The 14,737-nt window shown below is 36.5% G+C and overlaps 2 long non-coding RNA genes across 3 annotated transcripts in view; one reads left to right on the top strand and one right to left on the bottom strand.

The window, feature by feature from the left end:
* The window catches only part of LOC104985481, a 32,974-nt gene extending 24,719 nt beyond the window's left edge, over positions 1 to 8,255 (bottom strand). Inside the window, exons 1-2 of one of the 2 annotated variants that reach the window (XR_824901.1) lie at positions 8,169 to 8,255; positions 2,169 to 2,259 (exon numbers count right to left, since the gene is read on the bottom strand). This is a non-coding gene — a long non-coding RNA (uncharacterized LOC104985481). Of the gene's footprint in view, positions 1 to 2,168; positions 7,570 to 8,168 lie in introns of those variants that run through there. The other variant, XR_824900.1, reaches the window with a different exon arrangement.
* Positions 8,256 to 8,822: 567 nt separating this feature from the next.
* LOC104985482 overlaps positions 8,823 to 14,737 on the top strand; it is a 20,237-nt gene continuing 14,322 nt past the window's right edge. The window contains exon 1 of the long non-coding RNA XR_824902.1: positions 8,823 to 8,906. This is a non-coding gene — a long non-coding RNA (uncharacterized LOC104985482). The remainder of the gene's footprint in view (positions 8,907 to 14,737) is intronic.

The following is a 14,737-nucleotide window of genomic DNA, read 5'->3' as shown; positions in this document are numbered from 1 at the left end:
TTATGAAAAGCTAAGGATTTTCCTTAAAATAAACGTTATTTAATCCTGAAAATGCATTTAACCAAAAATATAAATATTTCACAAATAAGACAAATCACTGAAAAAATATAACAGGATAAATCCTTTTCATCTTATCTTGTTATAAAGAACTACGTGTTAAGGTTTAGATAGATAACCAGGTTTGTAAATTTAAAACAGCCAAAATTCTTACAAAATGTCCTTTCAGGGGTAGTTAAGGGATAGCCAATCACATACAGCAGTAAAAGCCCTTATTAACCTGTCTCCTAAAGTAACACACACTACTAATTATGTTAAAGTTTCTTACTCTGAAGAACTGACCAAATAAAACGGTTAATATCTGCACAATTCTTTTAGATATTCTTAACTAAGCTAAAAATTTGGAAGTTTATAAGCTATATAGATGGGACAGTTTTCTAATTCTGAATACTTGTATCCAAACAGTAAGTTTTGACAATTTCAGAGATCACAAATCATAAATTCTCCAAATTAGGAATAACTGTGTGGATTTACATCTTTTTCACAATATAAACTCAAAAGCTGTCTCTCTTCCCCCCTTTAAGGCTGTGTATAAAGATATCTTGATTGAAGGTGATAAGCTGAACTTGGATTTTTTTTCCCTCTTAGATAATTATATTTTTTCACTCTTCCCCAGAAATTGTATTTTTTACTTTTCATTTTCATATTCTCTCACCTACAATACACTGGTTAAGTTAAAGGGGAAAAAACTGTAGTCATTTTCATTCTATCCAAATTAAGCTGCTTTTTAAAAATTCACATTCTCAAAGTAAAGTTATAAAGACTTTCTGCATCTTGTATTTATCTCAAGCAACCACTTTACAGTACAATGACACCAATATCCGAACTTCACTTTTATATCAAACTGATTTCTATCAAATTTTAACATTTTACTTAAAGATAACTGTTAACATATTCACATTCCTGGATTATCAAATGAAACAGAAATATCTGATTTTTTATTTTGATATGTATCTCAATGTTCAAACATTTTAAAACACACATCTGATAATATACTTAAAACATTTTTTAAAAAACACTTTTTAAAGATAAAAACAGTTCTAGGACCATATGATAAATACACTTCACTCTTAAGACTAAATTACACTTTTCTTACTTTGTAATTTCCTGTATCTTAAATACATAAAGCAAGCATTTTTTAGGTGAAAAAATTAAAAAAAAAAATTAGTGTGTAATTTTTTTTTAGTAAACCTCACTTTATTTAGCAAATAGCATTTTAAAAAACATTATGGCTAATAATTTTTCATGTAATACTTTACTACTCAAAAATTAACCAAAGAATACACTGTAATACTGTTCAATGAGTTATCACTACACCAGACTACAATTCAGAAGACAGCTAAAATTTTATTAGCTAAGTATCTGAAAATTTCAGTTAAAACTATAAAATAAATCTTTTTTCAAAGCAAATAAACATGCTAGAAAAGTATAAATCATTTTATCTGTGATAAAGTATTTTGGAGGTAAAGACAACAAGTCACTGGAAGTTTTGGAATCCTACAGTTTATTTTTAAACCGTTTGCAACTTTTGATATGAACAATTTAAGTATTTTACTCAGAGTCCTATGAGTAAGAGGCTAGTTTCTGCTTAGGAAAGTGGGTTTTTCAGTTTCAACCAAATTGCCACTTTTGGTTAGGACAGTACTTGGAATACTTCAAATCTCTTAAAATATTCTCATTATCTGATTTTGCAGCTCCATCTACTACTATACCTGTCAAAGAGCAAAGCAAAGCACCAAATTCCATCTGATTTAAATCTACCATTTTATAATATGAAAAATCCACTATTTAAGTCTTTAACATATAACAATGTCATAATAACCTTAAGAAGAAAAAAGAAAAAATATATATACATTCATTTTTAGAATAAGTAAATTCACTTGGAGTTGGACTAAAGACCAAATGATAAGAACATTAATTATATATACATTAAAAAAACCTTAAGTTTTAATAAATCAAGAGAACTCAACTGTGGCCACCTCACTGGATGATTTCTATCTATTAATAAATCTTTATTGATTTTAGCTTAGCAAAAAGTTCTAGCTTTACAAACTGTCTAGCTCAATTATATTGGATATAAAATTGTATGCTTTTAAAATTCATTAGTGTACCTTAATCTCCTATTATGTTCCAATGCATTATATGTTCAATCAAAGAAGTTAGCTTGTTCTCCAGAACTGGCTCTCTCCTAAAGGTCAAAACCTGCAATAAAAATGTCATGTATTATAGCATGAAGACACTCAACAGATTTCCGCCTCCTGCAGTTTCACAGTTGATCCCTGAACACAGAGGTAAGATCTTCAAAACAACCCCAATTTTGCCTATGTTCAAAGAAACCCTAACTTGACAATAACGTTTTAAAAATAGAAATATCTTGATTAGAAACACCTGTGATATGCTTTATCATCCGAAGCCTCTTCAAACAAATCAGATTAATATGTTTCTGCTTTCATTTCTCTTTAGGGCATTCATTTTGAAAGCAGTGTAGATGAGTGTGTATATTTATGTAGGTAGTTGTTAGGGGACTGGTCAAGATGACTCCATAAAGAAAACAGAAATATAGTTTGTCTATGCTTCTTAAACTCATAAAATCCACACAGTTTAAAAAGTTTTCAAGGGATAGAGACAAAATTTTAACTACTTTTCTTCCCAAATTATGTTTTAATGACAGAAATTACCACTATTTTTGACAGAAATTACCACTATTTTTAACTTTAGTCTTTTGTCAAGCCTGACTGAATAATAACACTATTTCCAAATGTTTTAAGATGTTACAATCTAACAGAAGAAAATTTAGCATTTACTTTTAAGACATATTAAAATATTTGTAAGTAATAAGTGGATGAATGCTGAGCTACTGTTTTGTTTAATGTGTCCAAGTAGAGGTGGTGTAACTATATGTATGTAAGGGTATTTTCATTTGTTTTACCTGAATCTTAATAACTTAGTGATGATCAACTGTATAAAAATATTAGTTAATTACTAAAGGCTTATAATACATATATGTGAACCACAACACTGAGTTTTCCACTTTTATTTAAAATAAAACAATCCTTTAATCCTCTGAAGCCAAATATCTGATTGTTTAATGACAAAAAACACACATATATAACTTGCAAACACTAATCCTGAAACCATGACATTTAAAAATACTAGAATAATTTCTACATAGTGTTCCTCAAAAGATACAGTTTTCTATATATGAGTATATAGAAAATGAAGCTATCTTAATTTTAAAAATCACAGAATAATAGAAGAAGCCAATATGTATTCCATGCCAAATGTTAAGATTTTAAATAGCAGGGAAAGAAAAAATACTAAATAATAAAGTACAAAGAGGTTCAGACAGAAGACAAATATTAAACCAAATGTTTATGATAAAAAAGATGTTAAAAAATCTTGAAATAGTAAAATTCAAATCTATTACAAAACACAGCTTTTTACACTTTGAACCTACAAGTCTTTCCAGTACAAAGACTCTTTAGTGAAATGGGACAGGATTAAACAAAAGTGTATTTAATGTCTCAGAATTTGATAAAAAATATTGACTAAAATTCACATATCTATTTAATATCAATTCTACTACTTTAAACTTATCCTTCTAAAAGAAAGATGCTTTAAAGTATCTTTAAAACAGGCAAAGAAAAAAAAAGGCAAGAGAAAATCATTTCCCTACCAGAAAGCAGTGTTCTTAGGAAGGTTCTAGAGTCATTTGTTCATGCAATTAATAAGAAAAATCCATAAACACATATTAGTAATGTGATACTCTACAACTGATTTACTTCTGTTAATATTAATAATGATTTTAAAGTTCTAGTACTGTCACTTGTAAAAAATGCAAAAGTGGCTTAATCTCATTTTGACACTTATTTGAAAGAAAAGTGGTAGTTTATTATTGATTTCCTTTGGTCTTAAGGGATTTGAGGCTACCAAATCTCAGAAAGTCATAGTCTGAATTTTAACAACATGCCAAAATTGTTGCCTGGCACATAGTGTTTCTAAGTTTGCTGAATTAAAACAAAGTAAAACTACATGTATAGTAATACTCTGACAATTCTTTCTAAGATGGTGTTTTCTAGTTATAATCAGACACATACTCTGTTTCTTCTAAAAAAGGGTTAAAGAGAAATCAGTGACGATTACTCAAGCTTCATTTAACAAAAGGAAAAAAAAAGGACAGTCAATTTTAGGCCAGTATTTTAGAGTAGACAAATTTTTTATAGAATAAAATTTCAAAATCGTGTGTAAGTTTATACTGATATTTTTAACTGGAGAAAGCTTATGTATCATGTAGAAGAAATATCTAATACGGTCACTGGGCATTCTTTTTCTTTTTGTAAACCAAATCAACTGACTAGTATTTCTGATTGAAGTTATTTTGTGACATTCTGAACAGTTACTACATATTGCTTTACATAAAGATAAAAATATGTATGTCTCCACAAAACCAAAAACAAACAAAAACGCAGTACACAAAGCATGATGAAAGAAGGGCTCCAGAATATGAAAGCTATTTTGAAATTTTTATCCTTAGCTCTAGATGAACATTAAAAGTGATTATTAATTTGATTAGGAAAAAAGCTGTGTTACACACAAACATCTGAGGCTACATTTTGTAAATGTACAACTAAGACAACTTATCAGCATTAACACAAAGTCTAAAACTGGACTTTTATAAAACAGAATGAAGGGCAAACAAATGAAGATCAATGCTACCAGGAAGACCTTGCCTTCTCTAGTTCCCTCTGCCCCAAAACATTCAAACATAGCTTTAAAAAGAGCTGAATGACATATCAACACTTTTCCTCACCATTGTTTTCCTGTAGTAATGTAAGACTTTTCTAGTCCTTACAGTAAAAAATAAATTAGAACTGTCCATTTTTGCAGAGAAATATAGTTAATATACTTAATATACATCTGTTGAAACTACTATCTACATGCCCACAAGCCTAAAACCAAAATCTTCCTCTTACTAGCACCACATAAATGGGAAAATATTGTGAATGCTGTGGATTTTATTTAGGTGCTAGTGTGTTCTCAAGCTTCAGTGTAGTATTTACAATAAAGGAATCTCTTCACTTCTTTTCAAGATGTATTAAATGTAACAATCCCGCACCTATCACCTCCTAAAACAAACAAAAAACCCCATAAACCAAAACAGTATGGTTAAATTTAACCAGCCTGGCGGAATTTATAAAGTCTTTCCCCACCCCACCCTCAAAACTCTACAAGTCACATAACAATTTGAATGAAAATTAAAGCTCAAAACCTAAAACAGCAAAACCTACTGACTCTGGTATTTTAGGTAAAATTACATTAAAAATAGAAATAGAGTTTCATACAATTTCATTAAAGCAAATTTTAGAGAGGATAATTAGCATCTCATGAAATTTTCAACAGATGATTCAAAATAAACAGCTCTGAAAAAAAGTAATGAACATAGGTTGTGTCGTTCTAATCCCTGTGTTGAAGGCAATACAAAATAGTATGATTTATAAATTCAGCTATTCCACTTATTAACATAAATTATATTTATAGATTTACAGAGATTTATAAAAAAAAGTCCTAGGATCTTTTCATCTGAATATTTTCTAACAATGTATATTTGACCTAATGTGAGAATACAAACTCTTTAAGTTTCAAAATTTCAATTACTATTCATAAAAAGTATAAATTTCTATTAAAAAATATTTCAAAACCCATCTATGGCTATCTTGTTTATCAGTGAGTTAACTGATTTTCTTTGTAAACCACACCCGCCTTTTATCAAGATACAATTAAACGGAATGACAAGCTTTGTAATAAATAGAAATACATTGACGGTTGTCTCAAGCAACATCAAACAAAAATCAACTGAAAATCAAATACAACACATCCACAGTGTTGTATGCTATACATTTCTTCATAATGAATTTATGAATGAAATCATACACACTGCACCTGTGCTACTTACCTGTTGTATTGCCTAAATTAAGCAACATATATTTCTTGTAAATAAGGTTTTAAGTCAATTGCAATGGCTAAATTAGCAAAACCTATATATTTAAAATTATCTGTGAAACGTTTAAAAAATGTATTCAATTTCTGTGGGAAATGTGGAAAAGCTCGTTCTTAACATTAAGAAAATTAAAGTTTCTTTTCATGGAAATAAAAGAAACAATTCTTCCGTAATCTGCATCTGACAAATACATGTAGCTTAAGATGAAAATTTTCTGTCAGAGGAACAAAAAAAACACCCAAACTCAGTTTTTAACCAATAGAGAACAGGGGCAAATATATAAAAGTCTTGTAATCTCAGCCAGCAGAATTACAATTTTGCGAAAATTGTCTTCTCTAGGTTTTACTTTTAATATACATTTAAAAATCACTCGAAAATCCTTTATGGACGAAAAAAATACTACACACCAGCTTTTGAATTCCTCGTCTTAACGTTTCATTACGTGGTTTTCTAAAAGTGTAATTTTTTGGAAAGTCAAGAATTATAATCTAGTGTTCAACATTCAAACCCCCCAGTCCCGCTTCCTTCCAGCCAATCAGGGGGTAACAAGTTCGGTGTTTTGGGAGCTCCGTTAGACACCATTTGAAAAACATCACATTGCGCTCTCCTATTCTCTTCGGGGAAAGATTCTAAGTGAGGGCGGGTCCCCCAATCTTCACAGAAATAAGAACTCAATCAATCGTTACATCAATTCCAGGGGCGGGGTGGGGGAGGTAAACTTTAGGCAGGCAGTCCTAAGAAGTGTGTGACTGAAAGCGTTATTCCTCTTTTTCGAACAATTGAATAGCTGCTGCAAAAATCAACTCCTGCATATTCGCAACCCAGAGTCGCGCGCCCCATACGCAATACATCACACCAGCAAAGGGTTAATCTAGGGTGCCTTCAGCGCAGAAAAGGATTTAAGATCCAGTACATTTTTAATGAGGAATTTTACAAAGGCCATTATCTACCTATAAAGTACTAAAGTTAAAGCCGTCACTGGCTCAAATCATTCAAGTGCAGTCGAGCAAAAATTGGTAGAAACTACGAGGAGGAAAAAATCACTAAAGGGAGAGGCAAATAACAGCCCTTTCCCCTCCGCCTCGAAGTCAAGAGCGCTCCCAAGAAAAGGTGGGGATTGCAAAATTACCGTTAAGTTCTCCGGGGAAAGACTTTTCGGGAGGAAAACATCAACAGTTTCAAAGATTGCCTTTTTCCCCTTGCGACATGTTTCAAAGGCTGGAGAAGGAAAAAGTCTTCTAAGAAACGTGCGGCTGGGAGAAGGAAATCGCAAGGTCGAAGCCCCATCTTTCATCTCACCCAAGAACACTCCCCCCCCCCAAGAAAGGACGACACCGTGAGAGCAAACGACCAAAATCCCGAGCAAAAAGCGAAAGTCCAGCATCTTTCCTAGGAGCCCGCTAAAACCTCAAAAGCCTGCCCCCGCCCCATCTTGCCCAAATTGGAAAAGCCAGACCCGGGTCAGTGCTACCCCTGCCGGGACCCAGGGGCGCGGAGCCGGAGGGCGGCGTGGACAGACTCACATCGCGAGGGCATCTCCCGCTTTGGCGTCAGAGACGACAATACACACGGCTGGGTCCCGCGGGGAGGACTGTCCGCGTGTCGGACCGGAGGCACCCGCTACGCCGGGTCCTCAATTTTCCCCCGACCTCAAGTTTCTTGTCACGGGAAGACGGCCGCCGCGGGCCGGGGAAAACTGCGATTAAAAGACGGCTCGGTTCGCCCACGGCGGGGGAGGGGGCGCCCGCCCCCCTCCGCCTGTCAAGGAGCCGCGGCCGGCCGAGCCCCAGCGCGCCGCAGCCCCGGCCCCGGGCGGGGGGTCCCGCTGACAGATCCGCTGGGCGGCGGCCGCTGAGCCGCAGCGCGTCCGCGTCCCGCTCAAACTGCAGCTCCCTCCCCCCACGCCCGCGACTCTCCGCGCTCCCGCCACATCCCGCCCGCCGCCGCCCACTCAGACAACCCAATTACCCCCCAACCCTATCTCCTTGCACTTTTTTTTTTTGCGATTAAAATGAAGGGGACCCACTGCCCCACTCCCTGCACCCCCCACCGCCTGCCGGTCCCACCACTGCCACCTCCCGAGTCCCGCTCTGCTACTTCTACAGGCTCTTACCCGCTGCGCCAACCCTGACGAGGCTCCGCCAAGTGCCCTTTGCTCTAAGTAAATTTTTGGGATTTTTTTAGTGATTTTTCGGCCGAGTCTTAAAGGCGCTGTAGTCTCGGACAGGTTACTCCGTCTCTCCCGCTAGATTGATGAGATCAGGCATCACTCGAAAATGGCGCCGAAAGCGCTGAGGCTCCTCATTCAAATTCGTTAGAGCCAACCCCGCCGCCCCGGGGCATGCCGGGAACGCGGGCTACTTCCACAGCTGTCAATACCGCCTCCTAACCCCCACTACGCTAGCTTTCCCGACACGTCTGCTCATGCGCAAACTCCTACTCCTACCCCCTCGCCTTGAACATGCGCAGAATCCTCGCGTGGTCGCCGATCTCCCTTCGCTTCCTCAGCCGCGGTAGTCCTACCTCTTTTCCTGCGCGTGCGTGCAGCTCCTGTGCTCAGCCGCGGGGCTGGAGGGGCCGTGGGGACTGTGGGCCTGAGGGTCCATAGGTGACATTATCAGTCGGTAGACATTTATTCTACTGTTCGACGAAAACAAACAGGGGTACAGCTTAGGTGAAAAGAGAAACAGCTTATTGCCAGGGTCTAAACTCCTAACAACGGAATGTGTCTGGGAGCGTGTGTATGGATACACGTGTACTTTAGAGCAGCCCCGCCTGTTTGCAGAGCTCTTGCTGTAAGTCATCGCTTTACAGGAGCTATCGCACTTAAGCCTCAAAACAACTTTGTGAGGTAGGTACTGTTATTATTTTCCGTTTGCAGACCAGGAAACCAAGGCCCAAAGAGTTTAAGTAATTTCCCTAAGGTAGCACAGGTAGCAAGCACGTGAACGAGTCCGCCCGCATCTGTCAGATTCTGGAGGCTGGGTCATTCTCTACCTTGCTGTGCAACATTTGATTGAATCTAGTCTCTCACTGTCTTCTCGTTCTTAAGCATTCTGCCGGAGTTTGGAAAGGTGAATGGGTTATGGGCAGTTTTGGGGATCACTTAGTGGGATTTTTTTTTTTCAAAGGTTGGTAAGGGAGCTTAATCTAGCAAAGATGGGTTTCTATTGTGCCACGCATTGGTAAAGTAATAACAACTAGATACATTGTATTGACTACTCTGGGCTGCCATGGTGCTAACTAAACGCTTTACGGAATGATCATGTTTATTGCCCACAACAGCTCTGTGAAGTAGGCATTATCTTTATTTTACACAAGAGGATACCTGAGATTCAGATTAAGAAACTCTCCTCAAAGTCTTAAAACTACTAAACAGAAGCACAAGACCTCGGCAGATCTATCCAATGTCAAAAAAACTGGGCACTGTGGTAGGACGGTAAAAGATGATAAGCTGTCAATATTAAATACCTTCTTTAAAAACCTTTTAACTATTCATTTGCTTGAGAGAATTATTTCACCTGTTGCCAGGCTAGTTAAGATTAAAAAAAAAGACTCCCTTTGATCTTAAATGATTACATTTTAAGATTATTTTAAAACTGGTTGCTTTTTTCCTGATCCCAAGTTATTATGAATTCTCTAAAGAATCCAACAGTTAAAAATCTGGGGCATTGTTACACCTTTTCCTAGTTTTTATTGTAAAACAACTTGTGATGAATCATAAATGTTTTGAGTATACAAAGACATACATCATTGTGAGAGTTAAAATTAGACGAGTGTGAAAATGCCTCAAGTACTAAGAAGGAAGGAAATGGGAGAAGGTAGCATGGTTTGCGTTACTGAGGTACAATCAGAAGAGAAATGGATTTTAATAATTTAATAATTTGACATCATCAAGTAGTATCATGGCTGCATAGTATGTGACTTACATCTCTATGGTACTTTTTGTGCACTGGTTAAGTGAATGAACTCTGGAACCAAACTGCTTGGGTTGGAGTTCATCTGTTATTTACTAGGTTTGTGACCCTTCAAGAGTTACTTTTTTCTCCATTTGATCTTTTGTAAAAGGATTAATGCTAATACTTCATCCAGTTGTTTTAAGGATGTGAATGAGCTAATATATTAAAGGTATTTGAACAGTGCATGGTATATTAGTAAATGTTAGCTATTGTTGTGGGTCAGTCATTAACACTAATCTTTGAAGATGGTTTCTTTAGAGGTGTTTCAAAGACCAGATTACAGTTAGGGCCATTAGGAATTAGCATTTGTGTTCAAGAGCCTCTTAAAATGATAAATCAGCCAGGCAAATTATTTTTGCCAAATGGAGTGATAATTTCTGTCAGATGAATAAAGATGTTAATTTGTTTTGCCATTCCATAAGAGTAACCTATGAAAATGGAATAGTTTTACTGCTCTAATTATTAAAGGGAGAAAAGGGGAAAAATCAGGCCACTCTATAAAAACCATCCAAATTTATATCATCTAGAGATAAATACATATTGTTTGTAATTTAACAATATACCTGTGGAGAGAATCAACTAGCTGCAGTCTGGATACGTGGTATATTTGGGGGAACTCATTTGCAAGACTGTACTAGAACATCATGAATTGGTACAATTTTTATCCAGTCCATCCACTTTTAAGATTTATTCTGTCAGGAGAATTCTAAAGTGCTGATATTAATAAATAATAACATTTATTGAGTACCTACTAGGTACTGTTTGTCAGCTAAGCATGTATATCCATTTTCTCCTTGAATCTTCATAGTAACTCATGAGGTAGGTGTAATTATTGTCTCCATTTTGCACAGACTAAAGTTTATATAGAGGTCACTTTTAGAAGAATTAAGTCCTGTTTGTTTCAGATCCTATTTAACAAAAAAGGATTTTAAAATCCTTCATTAAAGTTTCTTGATTCACTAACATGGGAGAAAACAAAATCAAGTAACTTGGTTCTTATGCCTGAACAAAAAAAAACCAAACGGGAAAAAAAAAAAATGGTTTTGAAAATGAATAATTTTATGTTTGACCACAAGGGGGTGCAAATTCCCGAACTGAACTTGAAAGCAAAGAAAAAAAAAGCACTTTTACTTCAGATCTTCAGATTCACAGGTAAAAAACTAGTTAAGAACACCTTCCTTGAACTTTAATACTTCACACAGTGATACACTTGATGAGAAGAATGGACTCAATTATTTAGGGACTCAATTGGGGCGGAAGTTTGCAGCTTTCTTTCATCTTCAATACAGTGAAGAGTTAGCCAACCTACGCCCACCCCTTTCCACCCACCTAGTTTGTTTCTCTGCGTACTCTTCTTGACTTGTCATAAAACTGAAGTCATAATTTAAAATTTGACGTTTTACTTTGGAAACTGCCATGCAATCACCAGCAAATGAATGGTAAATATGGGTAGTGTGGAGAGCAGAGGTCTTGTAGTTTCAATGCTTTTTTTTTTTTTTTCTCTCCTGCTGTTTCTTAAGCCTACGCTGCAACTGATGGAATGTTGGCTTCAACATATTAGCTTATTTAGATAAACTGTGAAAGTTACAGGTCTGTTCATCTTTTAAGGAAGAATGAAGCCTCTTAAAACACTGTGAACAGTAAACTGAAAACTCAGTATACTCTGGTGGTGTTTTAAAAACAATTTGCATAGATGCAAATTGCACAGATGTAAAAGCTACATAAATAGCTTTTATTTTCCTGTTGGTCTTGTTTTTCTGAGGTGGACTTAATTTTTTTAAAAAAACTTTTTTTACTTGGAAATGATTTCAAATTTACAAAAAGTTGCAAAAATAGAAATAGTTCAGAGAACACTGGTATCATTTACTTCTCTTTTGCAAATTCTCTGTCTCTCTCCAAATATATGTTTCTTTATATGCAATTTTTTTCTGAACCATTTGAGGTTAAGTTACATACATCTTGGCCCTTGATCCCTAAATACTTGTATTTCCTATCAACTTCATAAATTTACATTGAAAAAATACTTCAATCTACCATTGATACAGGCATTTTGTAGGTTGGTCCTTGTAGCACTTCCACCTTCAATATAGGAGCCAATCTGAGGTCAGGTACTACATTTAGTGGGTCTTGATTCTAGCTTCTTTTACTGGAACACTCTCACAGCCTTTCTTTATCTTTTATGACTTTGACATTCTTAAATATAGTTTCTCCCTCCACCCTCCTTTTAGAGAGAACATTCCTTATTTTGTTTTTGTCTGATGCATCCTCATTAAGTTAAATTGAGGTTTTGCATTCTTAACTAGACTATGGCACAGGTGATATTGCGTCCTTCTGAGTACCACTTCTGGAAGCATGTGATAGCCATATGTCCCTCACTGATGATGTTTATTTTGATTATCTGGTCTTTATGTGGCTAGAATTTTCCAACGTTTGGTTTATTGGGTTTTTTTTTTCTTCCTGGCAAATAAGCAATCTGTCGGAAAATACTTGAAGATACATCTTACTCATCAAAGTTCCCATTTAAATTTAGGATATGTTACTGCCAATATAGTTTTACAATGATGGTTGTAACATGATTCAACAAATCTGTTAAGTCCTTTGATATTGACCAGTCAGTCCACAGCATTCTACTGCAAACAGAGGGCCCTTTCTTCTCCTCTGTTTATTATCTGCAATTAACTTATGAATTCCTGTGTTTTTCCACTTCTGTATTTTGTTTCCTTGTGTTCTATCTATATTTTTATGTGTATATGTGTACATTTTTTTCTGAACCATTTCAAGGTAAGTCACACACATCATGACCTTTCACCTCTATTTTAAAGTCTGTATTTAATTAGTTTTGGTGTTTGAATTGTCCTAGATTCAGCTAGTGGGAGCACCTTTATTCTGGGTCCTATGCCTTTGTGGCGGAGAAGGCAATGGCACCCCACTCCAGTATTCCTGCCTAGAGAATCCCATGGACAGAGGAACCTGGTAGGCTGCAATCCATGGGGTCACTGAGGGTTGGACACTACTGAGCGACTTCACTTTCACTTTTCACTTTCATGCATTGGAGAAGGAAATGGCAACCCACTCCAGTGTTCTTTGCCCGGAGAATCCCAGGGACGGGGGAGCCTGGTGGGCTGCCGTCTCTGGGGTCACACAGAGTCAGACGCGACTGAAATGACTTAGCAGCAGCAGCAGCAGCATGCCTTTGTGGTGTGCCTACATCATTTTCTGGGAATACTTACTTGCTTTCCGGTATAGTAAGATGTTTCAATTCTGGCTCCTGCCATAACCCTGGAGTTAGCTTTTTCTCTAAATAACCCTGTTTCCTCTAAGTGAAGATGGTCTTAGAGACCAAGGTTAGGTTCATTGCTGCTTCTTGGACCTTTTAGGAGACAGAGTTAGGAAATATATATGTGTATATGCACATTAAAATATGCATATACTAATATATGTATCTGTTAATAACATGGGCTTAATTTTAAATTTATTATAACTGAGAAGATATAGCAATTTATAAAGTTCTGAATAAAGTCAAATCACAATTCACATGCAATTTTCATGTTCCCTTAATAAATGTCTATAAATATAATTTTATAAGGTCACAATGTGAAATAGTTTTGTCTTTTTCCACTTAACATGTAAGAAGCATCTGAGTTACTATGTTAGTTTTACAATCTCATTCTGAATTTCTCTGCTACATTATCATTTAGTAGATTCTACCATTCCTTACCGGAGAAGGCAATGGTACCCCACTCCAGTACTCTTGCTTGGAAAATCCCATGGAAGGAGGAGCCTGGTGGGCTGCAGTCCATGGGGTTGCTAGAGACGGACACGACTGAGTGACTTCACTTTCACTTTTCACTTTCATGCATTGGAGAAGGAAATCGCAACCCACTCCTGTGTTCTTGCCTGGAGAATCCCAGGGACGGGGGAGCCTGGTGGGCTGCCATCTCTGGGGTCGCACAGAGTCAGACACGACTGAAGCGACTTAGCAGCAGCAGCACCATTCCTTACATGTCACTTTTATATTGATGCAACTGAAAAATCTGAAACCAATAGGTAATATCAGATTTATATTTTAGAAATTCACTTTAACAAGGGTACTGGAGAACAGATTAGAAAGTGCAAGAGCAGTGATAGAAAGTCCTACAGAGGCTATGGTATCAGTAGTATCCAGGCAAGAGATAAAAAGTACTTGAAGCACAGATTAGAAATGATGGTGAAATGAAGTATAAACAAAACTGGATTTACTTCTCCAGTTTTAATGTGTAACTATTTACAGGTAAGTGTTTAGCATCTATTCTTGTTATGTAGGGCTTTCCTGGTGGCTCAGTCAGGAAAGAATCCACCTGTAGTGCAGGAGACCCGGGTTTGACCCTGGGTCTGAAGATGCCCTGGAGAAGGGAATGGCCACCCACTCCAGTGTTCTTGCCTGGAGAATTCCATGAATAGAGGAGCCTGGTGGGCAATAGTCCATGGGGTCACAAAGAGTCAGACACGACTGAGCGACTTAACACTGTGTTATGTATTATTTAAGGTCCTGAGCATCTAGGGGTGAGAAAAACAGCCACAGTTCCTCTCTCTGTGGTGTAGTCTACTAAGAGAAAAGAGGATTACGTTAATAATCATACAAATTACCATTGTGATAAGTACAGGATGCCATGAAAAATATAGGATGCTATGAAAGCATACACAATGGGGACTTAACACTGGAGTTATAAGGCCTTTCTAAGTG

This window comes from Bison bison, unplaced genomic scaffold (genome assembly GCF_000754665.1).
Source record: "Bison bison bison isolate TAMUID 2011002044 unplaced genomic scaffold, Bison_UMD1.0 scf7180017864048, whole genome shotgun sequence".
Classification (NCBI taxonomy): Eukaryota; Metazoa; Chordata; class Mammalia; order Artiodactyla; family Bovidae; genus Bison; species Bison bison.
This window is presented reverse-complemented; position numbering and strand designations above follow the sequence as displayed.